The sequence below is a fragment of the Dermacentor andersoni genome, chromosome 10, assembly GCF_023375885.2.
Source record: "Dermacentor andersoni chromosome 10, qqDerAnde1_hic_scaffold, whole genome shotgun sequence".
NCBI classification, from domain to species: domain Eukaryota; kingdom Metazoa; phylum Arthropoda; class Arachnida; order Ixodida; family Ixodidae; genus Dermacentor; species Dermacentor andersoni.
The window spans coordinates 56,967,477-56,984,969 of NC_092823.1; the positions used below are offsets into that span (position 1 = coordinate 56,967,477).

Consider the following 17,493-nt stretch of genomic DNA (forward strand, 5'->3'; position numbering starts at 1 on the left):
GATAACAGCGGGACGTGAAGGAGAGCTTTCATGTTAGTGGCGCTCGCAGTTCTTTGGTAGTTGGTGAGAATGAAACGGGCTGATCGATTCTGTATTGCCTCTAGAGACTGTATGAAGGTGTCATGACCAGGGTCCCATACTGATGATGCGTACTCTAGTTGTGGACGAAGTTCTGTACAATAAGAGTTTTAGCGATGATGGTGCTTGAGAAAATTTCCGACGAAAGTATCCCAGTGTACGAGTGGCCTTAGATGTTATGTGATCAATATGAGTTTTCCGAGATAGATTGCTGGCAATGTGAACTCCCAAGTATCGATATGACGTTACACATTCTAGTGGGATGTTATTTAGCGTATAGGTGGGGCAGAGCACGTTAGTACGAGAAATCCTCATAGTTTTACACTTTCTAATGTTTAATTCCATGCGCCACGTACGACACCACTCATTTATGTTATTGAGATCCTCCTGAATTAGTAGAATATCTGAAGAATTAGTTATTTTACAATACAAGACGCAGTCATCCGCAAATAGACAAATGTTCGAGGAAACGTGAGTGGGCAAGTCAATAATATAAATTAGGAATAATAAAGGACCGAGCAAAGGCCCTTGTGGGACGCCGGAGTCAACTGGGGCTAAAGGTGAGTTAGCGTCATTACTGGTTACAAATTGAACGCGTGATGTCAGAAACGCGCGGATCCAATTAATTACGGAGGGGTCTATGCTTAGAACACCTAATTTATGAAGAAGCAATGCATGGTTCACTTTGTCAAACGCTTTAGAGAAGTCGAGAAATATACAGTCTGTTAAAAAACCAGAATCTAAATTGGAATGTAGGGCATTAGTGAAGAGGATAAGCTGAGTGTCACAGGAGAAGTTTTTACGGAAGCCATGCTGCATAACTGTGAAGAAGTTGCTATTTTCATGAAAATTAACCATATGCGTGTATATTATATGTTTCATAAGTTTGCATGGTACAGATGTAGGTGAAATAGGTCTATAGTTCTGTGGATCATGGGTTGGTCCAGTTTTGGGAGTGGGGATTACTTTGCCAATTTTCCAATCATACGGTAAGGTGCCAGAGTTGTAAGATTGTGAGTAAATGCATTCTAGTAGGATTGAACAGTATTCCGCTGTGTTTTGTAAGAATATAGTGTTAATTTCATGTACCCCACATGATGCTTTAGGTTTTAATTTTTGTACTATGACTGATACCAGTTGAATCGAAAACGATGGGATCCATGAAATGGTAGTTAGTTGATTTTATCTCGGGCATCGGATCAGGGGTCTGAGTTGATGAGAATGACTGAGTGACGGTATTGTTAAGCACAGTAGAACACAATAGGTTATGTACTGGGTCCCCAGAAGTTGTTAGCAATGATATTCCAGTTTTATGGTTATTTCCTCATATGGCTTCCCAGAATCTACCTACATAGCTGCCCAAGTCTAGAGATAGGTTAAGTTTCTGCGACTTCCCGTGTCACATGCGTTTTGCTCCTCCTGGTTACGGAAGCGTTTTCAAAGCTGCGCGAACAGTCCTTGCAAGTTAGACAATGACTTGCCAGTAAATCTTCAAGATCTTTTCCTTCACGAGCATTTCTTTACGTTGTTTGCGTGCTCCCTTAGCGTATCGCGAACACATCTCCCAGTTTGGACAAAGCACACTTTTCCGCACTTAGACGGAATTTCATAGGCTACATCTTCTACTCATTCAACAAAAGGCCGTCTGTGCATTTTGCCGCAGTCACGCCGTTGGGTTGCCGCCGGGGGGGAGGGGGGCAGAGAACACGATTTGCACGTCGTAGCACTGGGCCACCTTTTTCAGATTGTGCGACAGCGTGTGAACGTAAAGTATCACAGCTACTTTCTGCCTACGCCGTGCGCGAGCTTGGCAGGTTTGCGGCTTTCTGCGCATCTTCTTGAGAAGGCCCTCTGCGACCAAAATGAGGAGGCGCTGAGAATACCCGGCGCTCAGCAATTTTTCGTCTTGATTATTGAAGGCATCTGAAATACGGTGCGTGCAAGATTTGCCCCGGGCGTTCTTTAGGCATAACGTGGTAATAGCTCGTTGCACGAGCTTAGTGTAAACGGACTTGAATGGCAGAAGTGGTTTGTCGAAGCGCGGTTAATAGCTCCAGCAGACCCCATCCCATTTAAGCTTGAACCGGACATACAAAAATCGGATTTGGTAGTTGACTGGGAGTTCATGGTGAAGCGGGTTCATTACATCTTTGAACATAGCCTCCACCTTTCTGCTTTCCATTTATTGGTCTGCGCTTTGTAATTGAAAAAAAACCAGAAAGCCATCAACAAAGTGGAAGACCTTAAGAACATTCTTGCCTGTGAGCAAGGCATGTATGAGACGACCGAAATGAGCAAGTACTAAGCCACTAAGGGCTGGGGCAATACAGGAACATATCCATACACCATGCTTTTGCAAGTGCGCTGTCCCTTCAAACCGGATGTACGGCAACCGTAAATAACACATTAAGAGTTCTAAAAACCCGCTAACTGAGACCCCAGTAGCATATTGTACAGCAAGGGAACCATTATGTACTAATAAGCCCAATTTTCCACGCATTATAAACTATTATGAATATAGTGTCGATGGATAGCTCTAACTTTTACTTGTATTTGCGCCAGCACCAGACGAATTTATTTAGCCGTGCGCGTTTCTTTCGCGATTTCCTTGAGTATATATGATACGCTTCATACCAAATAAAACCTTAGTTTTAGCATCTGTGTTGACGTCGAAGTTTCTTGTTCAAATATTTCTTTTCAGGCAGCGTGATGTGGCGTGGTCACACACGTCTCCTCTAGCTTGTGTTACTGAAAGGCCGGAGTGCAAACATATGAAAAAGATGGAACGAAAATGACCGCACAAACGCCGACTACCAACAGAAAGGTCGCATGTGGGTAAAAAAAAAGCAAGTAAGGAAACTTACGTACGCACGCCCAAGGAAATTCTAGTAACGGTCCGGCAACATTGGAGTACACATGCAATTGCAACAGTGAAATGCAAAATTACGCATTGTTTCGCCAGTCAATTATTCTGTGACTCTCGATCCGGTCTATCCAGCATAAAAGCCAGCGCAGCTAAAAAAGAACATTTAAAAGGAGTGTTCTTTTTTGCATAGCTATTTCGAACGTGTTCTTCTCTCCGTAATATTGCGAAATTTGTTGTCTATCAGAGTCTGTCCGACACTCGCACTTGCGAGAGTGAACGATGATAACGTGCTTTCTCTCTTCGTGTTTCGCCTTTCGCGCTAAGTGCTTCATGATGCGAGGATACCCATTGTCCCATCTGTCAGTACTTCTGCGGCAAAAATAAATGGGAAAATCTGCGGCCACCGCCGGGGACAGCAATACTTTCTTCCAAGACAAAGGTGGAATTCATCGCGGAAAGAAAAGAAGCACGGGCGTTGTCAGTGCGAAATTGGAATTTCAGGTAAGGAGCGCCTGCGGCAAGGCGAAAAAGGTGAGAAGATGAGAGAAAAGAACGTTCCCGGAACTTTCGCTTGGCTTTCCTAATTTTCTTCCACGTTTTCTCCGGCCTAAGTGAAATGCAACGTGGCAGACGGAACAAAATAAGAAGGGAGAAGTTTGGAAAGATAACCCCCCCCCAAAAAAAAAAGAAGAGAGAGCCCTGGACTGCATCACTGAATCAATTCGAACGTTATAGAATAATAGTTCCGGAAAATTGCTAAATGGTACGAAAAAAATGTGCCAACGCAAAGGATTGAGTCCGCGACCTCGAATGATTGTGCGCCTACTCTTTCGTTGTTATTTCAAACTGAAGTTCGCAGGACCTATTCCTATAGTTCGTAGATGTTTCCTATTCGACGTTTACAAATTTCGCACCAATATTTTCCCCAGAACTTCGAATTTACCTTTATAAATAATTTAGGCAGTGTTTACTAATTACGCAACTAAATCGAACGCAACAAAATTTTTATTTGCTGCATAGGGTAGCGAACAACATGCTCTTATTCACGTCTTCCTATACCATACCCTAATATCTTAGAAATTCTTAAATAAGACAGGACGCATTGCTGCAGGAAAGGGGAGCCGCTCTGCGCTCACAGCAAAAGAAAATAATCAAGTCGGGAGACTGGAGCCGCCTGAATAAATTTGTTGTGTTCAGAAAACCCGAAACTGTTAGCGAAACAAATGATGATCTCAAGAAGAATGTGCTGCAGGATGTCTTCCATGAACGTCTCGGTGTCAAAGTTAAAACTGTGAAGCTGATACACAAACTTGGACAGAAGCGTGTGGGCAAGGTGCGCTTGGTGACCATAAGGTTTTTGACTATAATGTAAAGATTGATTGATTTGGGAACTGCAAGAAACTAAAGGGCTGCGAATATGCGTTATCAAATGACTGTTCTCAGGTGACTTTAGAAAAGCTTTAGAGACTCTGAAATAGTGCGAAGGAAGAAAAGGAAAGAGGCACGAAAGTTCGGCTCAAACATGACAGCGTTTTCACTGAGTAAGATATATTCGTCTCGGATGAAGAAAATGACTGCCGCGCCAAAGCAGAGCGGGCGCTCGCAACTGAAAGTGAAACAGTGATAGTGACAGTGTAGAACGGAAGAGCGGAATTTCACGTTTACAAACGTCAATGCACGTAGTCTCCTTAATAAAACTGCCGAACTTGAACATATTATACTTTATCAGCCAGATGTCCTCGCAGTTACAGAAAGAAGTTGCGCCCTGAAATTGCTGACAGTGAGATAATGCCACCTACCTACAAAATGATTCGAAAGAATCATGATTCACGTGGTGGCGGTGCTGCACTTCTCTTTAAAGAAGAAATCGAATTTGTGCCATTGAAAGGATGTCCTAGCACAGAAAGCATGTGGTGAAGGGTAAACCTTGGCGTTTTTGCGCGTGTCATGGCAGCAGTTTATAGGCCTCCCAACGCCTCTCTCATATTTCTTGGGTCACTTCAAGACTATCTCTTAACACCTGTATCTACCTATGCAAGAGTAATCATTGCAGGTGATTTCAATTTGCTGAATGTCCTTAGGGAATCACTTGAGGCAGGCAAAATTGATGCTAAACACAGTGAAGCAATGCTGGATATTACTTGTAATTATGATCTCACACAAATCTTTAAACATACAAGAAGGATAGGAATAACCATCAAATCAATAGCGGACTTGGTTTTTGTAAGCAGTAAAATAAATGAATACGACGTGTCCGTTAAAGAAGGGCTTTCTGAGCATATGTTTGTCTTAATTTCTTTAAACAAGCTCAGACCACAAAAACCTGAACAAAGACGAACAATTCGTGTTAGAGATTTTTCGAACGTTGGTGATGTAAGCATCTTAAACTATTTCGAAACGTCTTTGGACTCATTTGATCTGGAGGATGACACATTGTGATCTATTGCCTACAAAGGTTTGTTCCTCAAAAAAATAACATAGTAAGAAAGCTTTATCTCTGGATAAACCGTGAGATTATCCAAATAAAACGTAAAGTATAACGCAGAAAACTCGAGCGAGAAAAGTGGACAAATGGAATCTGGCGCCTTTTTTTTGATGCTTAACCCTTTACTGCACAATTTTTTCTTTTGCCATAAAATTATTCATGTCGTTGCAGGGAACCATAACAATAGTTGTACTAATAAAAAAAATATATTCAGTGGACTTTTACAGTTTGTATCGGCAGAAGAAGGGTACGTTGCATATTTGCAACAACGTGCACATAAAGAAAAAGTTAAGGAAAGCCCGGGTTATTGTATTTCAAACTGTAACATTTATTTACATGACAATCAGCAAGGGGGAACACATCGTACAATAGAAAGCTATTTCACTTGCTTGCTTGAAAAGGTTGGTTCTATACCTTGAGCAGTAATCAGTAAATAATGAGAAACGGTGGACTCATTTTGTAGTGTGGTACACAAAAAAGCAATTGCTCTTGTTTGTGGAACAGAGATGCACTCCACACTTAACGCAGTAGCTCATGCAGATTCCTGTGCAGCCAGGAGGCTTGCAGCGCTGCCACTTCTTGCTCCAAAGAGCCCAGTGACCAACCTGAGGAAAGCAATGAAAATAATGAGCACTGAGGCAAAGCTTCCTAGATGAGAAATAATACATGATCTAGCCTGAAATCCTGAGTTGGAGTTGATGGTCCCTTTTTTTTCTTCTCATCAGAGGCTTGTACTATTCACTCATTGCTAGGCCTTCCTTGCTTTTTCAGCGCCGTCTTCCCAGCCTTGCAGAGTGATGCAGCCAGGTCCATCCTGAACTCAGCCAACGGAAGTAGCCTTTCAGTGTACTGATCGCGTTTTTTCATGACGTTCCTCTTGTAAAGCAACCAAGCATTTACAGCTGTCAAGTCAAGAATGTGCAGAAAAACACGAAAATAATATCTTTTCGACCTCAAGTAGGGACAGTAAATGGAGATGAGGGAGTTGAAAACGTCGACGCCTCCCATGTGCTTATTGTAGATGGTCATCACTGCAGGCCATGGTATCTCACTCTGCTCTTTTTTTTTTACGATTATACCTTGATGCACTTGTAGCAGGCTGTGTTCCAACAAAGGAAGAGAGCAAAGTCACTGCTCGGGTATCTTGCTACCTTGTGCATGACAGTTCAATTCCATCCACAACCGCAACCCTCTCTTCAAAATGTCCTCTTCCTTTTTTTTTTCATTTCTTGCTCGCTAGGCAGGCTCACTGCAGGGACCCGGTTTGTCCGCACAGTACCAATGCAGTGTACAGAGTCTTTTTCTAGGTACACCTGCAAACTTGGGCAGTTGAAATATTTGTCGAAGTACACTTTGTGGTGTACGCCTCTCGGAATCATTCTACTCAGGCGAACAACAACATTTTCACTCGCTCAACAGTCAGGCTCTCCTGAAAGTCCTTGCGCCGAGTTCTCCTGTCCGGTATACACCTCCAATTTGTAGGAGAAGCCGCTTACACCAGAGAGCACGAAAACATTGTAATCCCATTTTTTGGGCTTCTTGGGACAGTACTGCTTGAGAGAGCTTCTACCTTTGAAGGGTATCATCTGTTCATCAATAGACAGATGCTCTTCAAGAGGCACAAGCGACAACTGTTCATTGATGGTATCAATGAGAGGACACACTTTCGCAAGCCGATCTCTTCCTGGCGCGCCCTTTGGGCCAAGAGTACTATTGTCAATGAAGTGGGTGTTATGCTTCAGTTTTTCAAAGCGACCCACAGGAAAGTTGTCAGCCACTTGGCTAACCCTGATTTCTGCACTCCAGTAGCCCTTCGAGTTCCTCAGTTGAGTGATCGACATCCACATGCGGCACGTCCCAATAAACACTCCCATCTCTTCTGCGGTGGTACAAAAGGGCTGACTCACATCTTTCTGGAGCGAAACGAATTGCTCTGATCTGCAATTAGCGAAATCAGCGAGCCGTGGAAGAGAAACTTGAAGTATTGGAATGGTGTCTCTAGTTGTGAAATGTACTCTGGGAGTTCACTTTGTCCAGAGAACTGAACTGTCTCCGGATCTCTCACTAGATTCGCCTTCTTCCAAATGATCCTTCTCTTAGCTTGTATAAAGCGGTGGTCAGGTGTTGTGCCATTTGCTGTACCTTCGTCCTCGTCGGAGCATGCACTCGACTCGCTTGTGCTGTCACTTAGCTTTTCGAGATCAGGTTGAACATCTGCAGCCCAAACAGGCAGCGATATACAGGGAATAAAATAAGCGGTAAAACAAAGCGAAATGCAGATATAGAACACAAGGTGCCTCTGTATATTGAAAGAAGGCGGAACCACTATGCACGGTTTCTTCGCGTTATAACCAAAAATTTAAAACGCAGGAGCACAGACATAAGGGTGAAGCCGTAACGATGTGAGACAGCAGAGCGCGCGCACACACACCCTGATAAAAAAAGTCGGGCATTCCACCAGGCAACACATTCCACACACGATAAATCCAAACAGACTTACACTCGGGGTCGTCGTCCCTCCCGGAAAGTTCGCTGTCTTGGCTATCTGACGGAATTGCTCGGCAATAATAACGTTTAGAATCCATTTCTAGTTCGAGAACAAAAATCAAACCCAGTGAGCACGTTGTTGCAAATACGCAACGTAGTAACTTTCCGTCGCGAGAAACAAACTATTGCTAGAAAATAATGTTTTTTGCCATCTAAACGATTAGGAGGATCTATTACACAGCTTAAGATTTTTTTTCCACGGGTTATTCCGTTCAGAAAGGCGTTTATAACTGGCAAAACTTACCTGTATAGCTACGTGCTGGCGCGAGCAGCGTCCACCATATTTGTTTGGCTATAGTTGCGCAGAATGAACACAAAGGGCAGAAAATAAAGACGCGTTTTTCAAAATATTGTTGCAGAAATGCAACATCGTGTACAGGAAGAACCAACTGAACTTAGATTTTGTTTTTATGGCCGTTTATCGGTATGTTGCATATATGCAACAAGGTGCAGTAAAGGGTTAAACAGAAGTGGGTGGCAGCGAAAGAAGAATACTTTTAAGAAAAGCTCACCCAATTTATGAAAGCTTCCCCACAGTGTTTTTGGCGTCACCTTTCACTCTCGTATGAAAAATAGAGGTTCATTAAAACGAATGGTTGTTTTATTGCCCACCAATCAGAAATCGCCAACAGAGGCGAATGCTTATTTTTATTATGTGTTCAGTCTTTCTACTTCTTCGCCTCCGAATTTTAGTACAGGAAGGTGCGCACCGCCGTCTGAAATGCCGGATCTTGTTTTGACTGAACAAGGTGTATTTTCGCTGCTACTTAATTTATATCCAAAAAAGTCGTCTGGCCATGATTATATTCCTGATGAGCTTCTGAAGCAATATGCTGAGTGGGCATTTAAATGTTTACTAGTCATATTTGGCACTTCTTTAGAGCAACATTGCTTGCCAACTAATTGGTTACAGGCTAGAACATTATCAGTGTACAAATATGGAAATCAGGCACATTCCTGATGACTACAGACCTATGTCTATCACTTGCACCTGTTCCAAAATACCTGAGCGTGTCTTGACAAAGTTCCGATCCGAACCCCTTGAGGACAAGAAGAAGCTGATTCCCAATCAAGATGGTTTCAGACGGAAATTATCTGCTGTTAGCCAATTTCTAGAAACACTAAAGCAATGAATGACAGAGATCAACTGGACGCAATTTGCTTGGACATGTCCGAAGCATTTGGCCGTGTTCCACATGAAGAGCTTGTTAATAAGCTGTTTGACCTTAGTGTAAACAAAAATACTGCGTTATGGTTAAAACTATACCTCACTAACAGAACTATGTTCACGGAGGTAAACGACTCAAAATCTGACGTTCTGGGGTACCCTCTGGCGTCCCTCAGGGATCTGTGCTAGGTCCCATATTATATCTTATGCTACATCAATGACATTGCAGTTTCTATCCTACCCCATGTTACAGTCCGCCTATTCGCGGATGATTGTTTAATTTACTCCGTTATCTCTAAACAAGAAGACCAGTTCACATTAAATTCTGCATTGAACACTATTATTAATTGGTGCACAGCATACGAAATAAAAATTAATTATGCTAGAACACCACAATCTACAATTAGAAACAAAACCAAAAACGTATTCACTTTTGATTATGAAATGATTATGAATGATTATGGGAGTATTTAACACGAGTCAACCATTTCAAATATTTAGGCGTCACCATATCATCAAATCTAAGCTCGCATACACATATCGGTAACATATGCTCTATACCCGAAACGAAGTTGTCATTCATTAGATGAAAATTAAGCCTTGCTTCTACAAAAGCAAAACTAACTGCCTATCTTGCACTGGTACACATCTACAGTGGAATATGCGAGCGTCGTACGGGATCCGCATCATACAAACCAAGTTGATAAGATTCAAAAAGGTCAGGGAAGGGCAGCTAGGTTCATTTTATATAATTATAAATTTAGAGATTCAGTGAGGGGCATGCTCCTAGAGCTAAACTTACCTTCACTTTCATACCTAAGAAAGGTTGCCAGGGTAATATTTTTATATCTGTTCTATCTGTTCTATAATTTCTATATCTATGTATAATCACTTCAAACTAAAGATAAGCCCCTACTTGAAGCAGCGTTCCTCGTGAGCTGTGAGAACTTCTCACAAAGATCAGATTACACTCATGACGGCCCCAATTAACTCCTTGAAGCACTCTTTCTTTCAAAGAACAATAGCGGAATGGAATTCCTTGCCTCAGGACCTCTTACAAGCAGGGAACCTGCTGAATGTCCAATATTGTTTGACCCGTTACTTTTCTGAACAGAAATTCTTGTCATTTTCATGTCTTTCTTCTTATGTCTTTCGTGGAAGTTCCGATTTTCACTGGATTGAAAGCTGCCGCACTGTTGCGATTATTGGTTGTTAAATATGTTGCATCTGCTGCCTGTATCAGCAGAGTCGCTGGACGATTGGGTTATGGTGGTTGCGTGTTTCCATTTGGTTGAACTAGGTTTGTATAAATGTTGTACTTGTGATTGCTGGCGATTGTTGAGTTGTATCTGCATTCTCTGTGTATAAGCCTGGAAGGACTGGGAGATCTCACTGCGTTCCGTGGACCCGGCAAGGCAGAACATCGCCGCTAGCCGCGCTGCCAGCGTCATGGATATGGTAAACATGAATGCTTGAGTGTAGTGAGGTCGTGCGGGAACCCAGGGGGCCTGACAGGTCCCAAATGCACTGTCAAAATAAAGTGTTTCCTCCTCCCCCTCCTCTTCCTACTCCATGCAAATGACAAAGCTACCCGGGCGGCCGCGCGGACTTCCCGGAGAAGAGCGTGCCCCCTCTCCCTACCCTCCACCCGTAGCCTAGCGCGCGTCGATATACGGCGCGCTTTTTCCCCGCTTGTGTGCGCGAGATTGAGCCGGGATGACCGGCTGAGCCTGGCATGCTTTCACTCAGTTATCGAGCATATGGTATGTGGGGATAATTTTATCGCCCTTGTACTTTATACGGACTCATGCGGCGATGGCAGAAACATGCCCGGACTGTCCGTATAATTGATTTCGCAAGAGAATTTCTAGAATGGCAGTGCTTTCAAAGATTCAATTAAATGTGTCGACGTAAATTTTTAAAATGTAAAGCTAGACCATAATTTTGGTCGTTGTTTGTGCTCTACGCTAGCGACGTTATTTATTTATCTATATATTTATTTATTTATTTTATAATGGAATTTATTGGCCGGTATCGGCAGGCTCAGTCACGTAGCGTCTAGCGCAGATCAGTACAGCATAACTATAAAGTCGCGCAAGTGCGAGTTGCAGCAACAAGTGTTTAGTATTGTTTCTCAGCAGTAAAGCGGCAGAAGGAATGCTCGGGCTCTTTTCGTTATTACAACCTATCTTATGTTTTAGAGGTCTTTTCCGAAAATTCGTGCAGCACTTTTATATGAGATAATTTCACAAACTTTAAAATACACAAATATGTTCACCTTCATAGTCCCCATTATACTGAATAACATGGTTACAACTCTTTCTCACTTCTGAGACATATCCTTGGAACTCTTTTTCTGCTGAGTGCTTCAGCAGCGTTGCCATTTTCTTTTGCATTGTCGTCATATCACTGACATACCACCACGGAAGCATCAATTTCATTTTCGGGACCACAAAAAAGAAAGTCACGGGGGCCCATATCCGGTTAGTATAGTGGGTGCTTCAGCAAGCTGATAGAATCAGCTGCCAAGAACTCATGCCTTGTAAGTGTAAAGTGCGCTGGAGCAACATCGTGTTGTGTAACCTAGTGTCTCTCTTTCGACAACTTGCTTGCATGCGGAGGAAACAATCTGTCACACGATTAGGAGATCCACGTAGAAAGCTGCATTGAGAGTTTGTCCTTCGGATACGAACGCGTGGTACACAATTCCATGGCAGTCAAACAACACAATCAACATGATTCCGCAGGGGCGTATGCGTCAGCAGGCGTTTGGTGTGTCGCGACGCCACGTACCCGAGCACACGAGGGTCGATACCTTCCTGGTGTAGCCGTGAGTGCTTGAGACATGTCCGGTGAAAGGGGGGATCCTGGGGGTTGAGTTGATGCCGGTTGTTCGGACCTTTAAGGCCCCCGGTGGAGGCAACACACCTCTTTGGCTTTACAGAGACGCACCACGGAGTGACCCACCCTGGGGAAATTGGCAGTCGCCTTTTGCTGTTCCCCTCTTCAATCTTTTCTTTGCCTATCGCTTTCAATCTTTCCTGCCCTGTGCTCAATTATTCATAATTCCGAATTTCCGGGTGGCAAGGGTTAACCGTGTGTAATAATGCAGACATATTCACTAGGTTACAGTGGCGGTGTACAGCTGGCGTCGGCAGATTTCTCGGAACCCGGAGCATTCCCTTGTTGCAATCGGTGGCGGGTGCCTACCACCGCCTCAGAACAGAGGTCGCACCGAAGCAACATTCCAGTTATTTTTCAAATGAAACCAAGAAATATTTCCAAAATACCATGTTCTTCACAGTTAAGGCAACACAACCGTAAGAAAACTGTCACCATTCCTAGTTTTTAAATGCCTAGCAAATGCGATTGGACCTTGCTACAAAGCCTCAAAGATGGCTAGAGCAGACCTACTCCTCGAACTGACCGAAAAAGATCAACTTGAAATGGTCACTGAACTCACCAGTATCGGTGACATAAAGTTCACAAGCTCTCCCCAAAGCTCACTGAACACAAGCAATGGAGTTATATCAGAAGACTTCCCGAAATTCAGTGACGAAGAGCTCTTTAAAGGATTACAGAAGCAAAGCGTAATTAAAGTACGAAGAATTCCACTACGACGAAATGACCAACAGATCCCCACGAGACATGTCATCTTGATAGCTGGTTCAGCACTGTACCCGGTTCACTTAACGCAAGATATTTGAAAATCAACGTCACACCGTACATACCGAACCCGAAGCGGGGCTTCAAGGGTCGGAGGTTCAGGAGTGCATCACAATCATGCAGAGGCAAAGTAACCTGCGCGAAGTGTAGTGCAAATGACCTTCCTTCTGATAACTGCAATGCGCCCATACAATGTGTCAATTGCAAGGGCGATCATCCAGCTTCCTCACTGAGCTGCTGTTGCGGGAAAAGAGAAAAAAGAATCGCAGTCAGTGTAAAGAAAAAAAATCTAATTCTATGAAGCCTGGAAAAGGCTAAGGCACTTACCTGAAGGAAGCTATGCCAGTGTGACGCTGCAGGAGTCAGCGCAATACCAGTTTCACGAGTCCACAGGGTCCACGTCCGGCATTCCTGTAGAAACACCATTGTGGTCGTCCCGAAAGCCCCAGCGTCATTGACGCCAAAAGATCCGCGCTCCGTGGAGCCCGCCATGAAGGACAAATTTCTTGCAACTGCGCCGAAAAATGAAAAGGTTACCGCCCTTGATGAGAGTAATGAACCTTTTCATGCATGTCACCTACAACTTGTAACTTCACAAACATTAGAAAATATTTTCAATTACATTAAAATGGTTTCGTCATTCCCTGCAATTGCAGAGCCCTAATCCACAATCCAGGTGACATCAAAGACAGCATAAATAAGTTATCGCCAGTAGTATTCTGCCTTATAGATACGAACTTAGGCCCAAAAAAGACACTTTTTTTTGAAGGTTTTACCGTTGCACGAAAGGACCGCAAACACTGAGGAGGTGTCGCTATTATTTCCACGGTGGCATCTCCACACCGAAAGCTTATTAAGTGCTCCGTACGATGCTGCAGCTGTCATCGTTTTATTAAAGACTGTCACCATCTGTTCACTGTGCATTCCTCCTCATATCCCTTTCACTACTCGAGACCTGAAAAATTTAGTGGACCTGCTGCCGGAGCCTCTTTTTTAGTAGAAGATTTTAATGCTTACTGCACTTTTCCGGGAAGCGATAAAAATAACCAAAGATGGCAACTTATCGAAGATTCTATTTCAAGAAAGAACATCTGTCTTTTAAACTCAGGTGCGTCAACATATTTTTCACCAAGTTCACGTAATTTCAGCTGCCGTGATTTAGTATTTTGCTCACCGGAAGTTGTTGCCTATTTAAAATGGGAAGTACTGGTCACTTCGTACGGCAGTTATCATTTTCCTGCAATAATCAAACTCACATCAACTCTACCCATTATATCTAATAAACCGCACTGTTGGAAATTAGAAATGGGAGACTGGTTTGTTTTAACAGAAAGTGCCAGGCTGGAGGAGCTAATCTTGACAGACCTAATCATTGACAAAATAATAAAAAATTTGCTAAGTGTATGATTATCGCAGCTCAAAAGGCTATTGCTCAATCTTCTGGCATTGTTTGAAAATCGTTGGTGGACACATGAATGAACCGAAGCAACAAGGCAGCAAAATAAGGCCTGGGGAATCTTGCGTCGATACCCAAGTCATAGCAACTTTCTGAATATCAAACAAGCTAAAGCGAAAGCTCCATATTTTCTGAGGCAAGCCCAGAAGTTGTCATAGCAGGAACACATATCTAAGATTTATAGCACCATCACGTAAAAAATGATGTGGGAAACGGTCAAGCAGTTTAGCAGGGACTACTCATGATACACCACACCCTCACTTACAACATCGGGCACTCACAACACTCCAAGACCAAGCGAGTATACTTGGGGAGCTTTTCCGTATCGTATATAGCTCGGGAAAATATTCAAACACGGTATTAAAGTACAAACTGTTAGCAAAAAATGAGAAATTACCAACTGCTTGTGCGTCAAAGAAAGAATACAACGCTCCGCTCACTTTACAGGAACTTAACAGGGTACTCCGTGTTGGCAAAAAAAAAAAAAAAAAAAACTGCAATACATCTGACCGGATCCATTACTCCATGTTGCATACCTGTCTAAAGCACCCGTCGATGCTCTCCTTAAATTTTAATAAAGTATTTGAATCTAGAATTATGCCAACAGATCAGAAAAACGCAATAGTTTTGCCTTTCATCAAAGAAGGTATAGGCCCCGCATCCTCAAGCAGATTCTGACCCATAGCACTGATAAGCTGTTTGGCTAAATTGTACGAAAGTGTCGTAAATGCGAGATTAGCATTCACTCTTGACATGCGGAACCTAACTGATTTTCATCAGTGCGGGTATAAAAAAGGCTGTTAAACAACTAACCACCTGGTCCTACCTAAAATGCGTGAAAAATTCTTACACAAACAGCACTACCTGACGGTGTTCTTCGATCTAGAAAAAGCGTACGGCAAAACCTAAAGCTTTGGAACCTTATGGGGCCTGGCTGCTTCAGTAATCCGTGGCAAAATGTTAAACTGTCTTTCTCATTTCATGTTGAACAGAACATTCCAAATACAACTAGGCCTGGTGCTCTCGCCCATATTTACCCAGGAAAATTGGCTTCCACAAGGTTGCATACTTAGCACAACACTTTCTATAGTAAAAATAAACTCTATTAACAAAGTCATTTTCGTCTCTGGTATGCACTCCATAGGCATCGATGTTCTGCAACTAGCGTGCTGCGCCCCAAATTTACCGACAGGAAATGCAGTTTCAGATCACAATAAATAAGCTAATAGAATGGGCTGAGAAAAATGGCTTCAGCTTCTCTAATAAAAAAAAAAAAAGCCTGCTACAATGCTGTTCTCAGAAAAACGAGGATTTTACTTAGACCTGGTTCTAAAATTGAATGATGTGGCGCCGCCGGCAAAACAAGAATATAAATTATTGGGAGTAATCATTGACAAAAAACTAAACTTCCTTGCCCATATATAGACAACAAGAATTAAGGGAAATAAAGCTTTAAATATTCTGAAAGTGTTATACCATAAGCACTTGAGTTCTGACCGAACGGGCCTTTTACTATGTACCGATATGCCATGCGTAGCCTCTTAGTCCACGGCTGCGCAGCTTATGGCTCAGCCAGACACTCTTACATTTGATGACTTGATCCACTAGGTAACCTTGGACTGCCCCTGGCAAGTGGTGTTTAATGAACATTACCTGTCCCATGTTTATACGTTGACTGATTTAAGCCTTCCTTACAGCAGCGTCGAGCATTGCTCACTTTTTCCTATCCACTTCGAAGCTTAGAATTCAGTCATCACTGCAGGACTCCATAACATCGCCACAACATCGTGACACAATGCAAGTGACGCTAACGCTACACTAATAAACCGAGCATGATTCGGCCTCTTCTCGTACGACACGAAGAATACAGTCAAATTTATGATGTACCTCAAGAGGCCTTGCAGGTTGCTGAAACGCCACAAAGGTTGCCCCCATGGTGCAATTTCACACAGATTTGTGACTGCACACTAATATATCCAAAGAAGAAAGACGCTGTACAAGAACACAAAGTACAAGAGTTCCGAGCTATTTAAAAAAATAAAAATAAAAATTAGATTAAATTTTACACTGACAGCTCTAAAACACAAGACTACGTGGGCACCGGAACAATAAAACAAATTGCGAAAATAGAACTACGATTAATCGTTCTGCTTCAGTCTTTACCGCCGAAATTGATGCGATATGGGCGGCAGGTAAAAATATTACCACCGATAAGCTGAAGAATGCTATCATTTGTAGTGACTCGTTAAGTGCCCTCAGAGCTCTAAACCTAAACTCCACGTCTGTACTACTGCTTGGCGATATCTTGAACAGGGTATTTAATAACAAATATGGAAGAACCATACGGTTCTGCTGGGTCCCAAGTCATGTTGGGATACCAGGGAATGAAGAATCAGACAGATGCGCGTCCACGGCAGCGCACAAAAGCCTAATTCACATAACACTTCCATACCACTAGAGTATCCCAGTGATTTGTAAGGCCTTGGTATCAAAATGGCAAAAAGAATGGAAGTCGTGCATAAATAGCAACTTACATGTCACTTGGCGATTTTAAATAGCACACTCACCAAGAATGGTTCTATGAGAGCATCTTATGTCGACTTCAAATTGGGCCCACACATTTCACACAGAAATTTTACTTGAGAAAGAAAACTAACATATTTGTGAGAAATGCGATGAATCGCTTACAGCAAACCACATTATTATGACATGTCCACATACTGAAACACAGTGGAGGGAACATTTACTCAATTTCTACACCTTGCATAGACTTTCACATCTTGCCTTAATATTGGGGAATAAACGGCTAGTGCCATTCACTGATTTATTGTTCGAGTTTTTATGTGAAACTGGTTATTTACATCGCATTTAAGGTAACGCAGCTTTTGCTGCTTTAACGTTGAATTCTGTTCTGTTCTGTGACTGGCGCAGCATGGTATTAGTCGGTTTTGCGCCACCAAACCCGAATTACCTAATTTATTAACACCCAACACGAATTTGATTTTACAACGGAGCTGTGTATGCCTAGGCGAAACGCTCGTGGTCCGACCACAGAAGCCCTCCGGCGGAAGCTGCGGCGCTAGGGTACGATGATAGTGACGTCGTTTCTGTCTCGCAGCCAAGGTGCGTCGCGCCATTGGCTACGCCGTCAGTAACATCGTTCCTCTCTCGCAGCAGGGGGCGCGCCCAGCAGTCTCTCTCCGACTTCGCAACGGGACAGCTATGCT

At 43.0% G+C, this 17,493-nt stretch overlaps 1 pseudogene; it reads right to left on the bottom strand.

The window, feature by feature from the left end:
* Positions 1-5,747: 5,747 nt before the first annotated feature.
* On the bottom strand, positions 5,748-7,303 carry LOC126524741 (piggyBac transposable element-derived protein 2-like; annotated as a pseudogene).
* Positions 7,304-17,493: the final 10,190 nt, after the last annotated feature.